General features: G+C 38.4%; 1 pseudogene; it reads left to right on the top strand.

Annotated features, from left to right (window-relative positions):
* Positions 1 to 447: 447 nt before the first annotated feature.
* Positions 448 to 1,691, top strand: LOC131758835 (eukaryotic peptide chain release factor subunit 1 pseudogene; annotated as a pseudogene).
* The last annotated feature ends 1,856 nt before the right edge of the window (positions 1,692 to 3,547 follow it).

The raw sequence follows: 3,547 nt of genomic DNA, 5'->3' as shown, positions 1-3,547 counted from the left end.
TTTTTAAAAGTGGCAAGAAAACATGACCCATCTCTACTGTTTACTGCTGCCAAGAATTCTATTGTAGGGCTAATAAGCATCACTATCAGTTATGTAGTCTCAGACTTGAATCGTGGTTCAAATCATAAAAGAGTACAGTGGGGGAAAAAAGTTAAATTATTAACTTAAAAGATCATACGCTATGTAAGTGGAAGTTTCAGTATTTGAATTTTTGGTCTAACTGATGGCAAAGTTCATGCTTTTCCAACAGTTTTCCATAAGTAGGAGGAAAGATGAGTGAATGATGTCACAAAAGGCAAGGTAAAAAAAATTATTGAAATTAGAAATTGTCGAGAGCCGCCGCTGGGGATGGGCGGCCACTGCCGCCCAGGACTGGGCCCTTAGGGAGGAGGAGGCGAGGTGACGCAGCGCCCAGTGCTGCCGAAAGGAACGTGGAGCTCCGGAATATCAAAAAGCTCATTAAAACTTGGAGGCGGCCCTCGGCAATGGCACAAGCATGATATCATTGATCATTCCTCCCAAAGCCCAGATTTCACGAGTGGCAAACATGTTAGCAGATGAGTTTGAACTGCATCTAACATTAAGTCACGAGTAAACTACCTTTCAGTCCTGGGAGCCATTACATCTGTACAACGAAGACTCAAACTTTATAACAAAGTACCGCCCAATGGCCTGGTTGTTTACTGTGGTACAATTGTAACAGAAGAAGGAAAGGAAAAGAAAGTCAACATTGACTTTGAACCTTTCAGACCAATCAATACGTCATTGTATCTGTGTGACAAATTCCATACAGAGGCTCTTATAGCACTACTTTCAGATGATAGCAAGTTTGGCTTCATTGTAATAGATGGTAGTGGTGCACTTTTTGGCACACTCCAAGGAAATACAAGAGAAGTCCTGCAAAAACTCACTGTGGATCTCCCAAAGAAACATGGTAGAGGAGGTCAGTCAGCCTTGCGTTTTGCCCATTTAAGAATGGAAAAGTGACATAGCTATGTTGGGAAAGTAGCTGAGACTGCTGTGCAGCTGTTTATTTCTGGGGACAAAGTGAATGTGGCTGGTCTCGGTTTAGCGGGATCAGCTGACTTGAAAACCGAACTAAGTCAATCTGACATGTTTGATCAGAGGTTGCAATCAAAAGTTTTAAAATTAGTTGATATATCTTATGGTGGTGAAAATGGATTCAACCAAGATATCGAGTTCTCTACCGAAGTCTTCTCCAACGTGAAGTTCATTCAAGAGAAGAAGTTAATAGGGCAATAGTTTGATGAAATCAGTCAGGACACGGGCAAGTACTCTTTTGGAGTTGAAGATACACTAAAGGCTTTAGAAATGGGAGCTGTAGAGATTCTAATAGTCTATGAAAATCTGGATATAATGAGATATATTCTTCATTGCCAAGGCACAGAAGAGAAGAAAATTCTCTAACTCCAGAACAAGAGAAGGATAAATCTCATTTTACAGACAAAGAGACAGGACAAGAACATGAACTGATTGAGAGCATGCCCCTGCTGGAATGGTTTGCTAACAACTATAAAAAATTTGGAGCTACATTGGAAATTGTCACAGATAAATCACAAGAAGGATTCCAGTTTGTGAAAGGATTTGGTGGAATTGATCTGATTAGCAAAAGAGAAAGAGTTATTGAAGAAATGTTGATTGTCCAGCTGAGAATGGAAACCACATGGTAACTACCATGAAACCATAACAAATTATTTGGGCAAAAATATATTGCTCCTTTAGTTCAATGGAGAGTGAAATTTTAGAGAGATGTTAATAGGTGTTTGGGGATAGTATTTTTTAACTCCAGGTTTTAAGAGATCATTCAAAATGATTATCTATCATGGCAAGCAAGATTTTTCAACAGGTATACATGTCAGAATGAAGGAGGTAAGGAGAACGGCAAAAGGGAGTTGCCAAAATATTCATTTTCTTGCCATTCCATAAGGGGTGTTTCTTTTCAAAACACTTGAATATCTTCTGGGTAGGAGAATTTTAAAGAAATATCTTTAATCGATATGTGAGCTCCTACTATGTAAGAGGAGACTATTTTAGAGGCAGTGGTGAGCACAAATTTAGAAACAAAATATTTACTATCTAACATGAAAAAGCATGTCCCGGGATTTTACTATAACAATGCTGAATGTGCATTTTTTTCAGTCTTCAACATTTGAGCCCTCCTCTATCTCTGGGCAGGACCATATGTGGATTTTTTCTTATGGCAACTGGTATTTCTTGACATCAAGACATCCAAACCAGTGAAAGAGTCTCACCAGTTTCCATGGTCCTCACTCTGAACCCCAATCCTCTTCCTAAAATGGGAACATTTGGGTGTCTGACTTTTGGAGGGCCCCTGAGCTGACTTTGCTCCCTTAGTGAAAAAAGGGTTGCTCTCACCTTCTAGTTCAGATTCTGCAGGATGAGCTGGTTTCAGCAAATGTAAGAACGTGCTCTTCTGCTTTTTGAGACTCTCTCTCAAGCAAAGATTGTGGGTCCACAGCGAAATCCAATTTTCATTTCATTTTGTTTTATTAGGTGTACAAAAGTGAAAATTTCTCTTTCGCTTCTTTTTAGAGCAAGCATGTGGGTTTCCTAAACAAGAGGGCCGTCAGCCAAGGAATTAGTAGATCTGCTCATTTTACCTCAATGCAAACAATCATCTTTTAGAAAATATTCAGTGGGTTTAGTCCGTCTTATTTAAGGATACTAACTGTAGAGTGCAGGGAATTCTACTCAATATTCTGTAATGACCTACATGGGAAAAGAATCTAAAAACGAGTGGATATAGGTATATGTATAACTGATTCACTTTGCCATACAGCAGAAAGCAACACAACATTGTAAATCAAGTATACTCCAATTAAAAAAAACTAATCATAATATATTACTCTTCTGTGATCCCATAAGAAGGAAAACCTTCAGAAACATGAGCAATGTCCCATTCTAGGGCTATTTCCCTGCAGCTCCCCACAAAGGGCAAAAGGAAACAGCACAGAGAAATGAGGAAGCAGCTAAAATGAACCTTTAGTGACTTATGAAAGTGATCAGGTATTTGCTTATCTGAGCGATAGACAAAATATTAAGAGGTGTGATTTCTTTTCAAAAGTTTGGAGAGAGAGGTGGTTGCAATATTAAGACTTATACTAAGCAAACAACCTGGTTAGATTTAAGAATCAATTGATCTGAACACTTGGATTTTATTAGTTAAGAAGGAAATCATTGATTTTATACTACTCATGTTTTATTTGGAAATATCTGTCATTCATTTGAAGGCTTGTTCTGTTTTGCCCGGCCATATTGTGTATATGGTTACATACATAGGTGTTAAGAAATAAGAAATGGAACTGGGTACAGAGCTATAGTCAAAGACCAGGGACATCATTTAGGTACAAGGCAGGGATATCTATTCCACAAACAAAATCCAGAAGCATGCAACCTGGTATAAAAGCTAGTAAAAACTCAGCTTGGAATGCAAATCCCAGCAAAGACTAAGCCAAAAATATAAGTCAGAACAATGTAACAGTTGCTATTTATTAAGCTCATTTTG

Source organism: Kogia breviceps, chromosome 6 (assembly GCF_026419965.1).
Source record: "Kogia breviceps isolate mKogBre1 chromosome 6, mKogBre1 haplotype 1, whole genome shotgun sequence".
In the NCBI taxonomy this organism is placed as follows: domain Eukaryota; kingdom Metazoa; phylum Chordata; class Mammalia; order Artiodactyla; family Physeteridae; genus Kogia; species Kogia breviceps.
The sequence above is the reverse complement of the archived record's forward strand: the minus strand, read 5'-3'. Positions and strand labels throughout refer to the sequence as shown.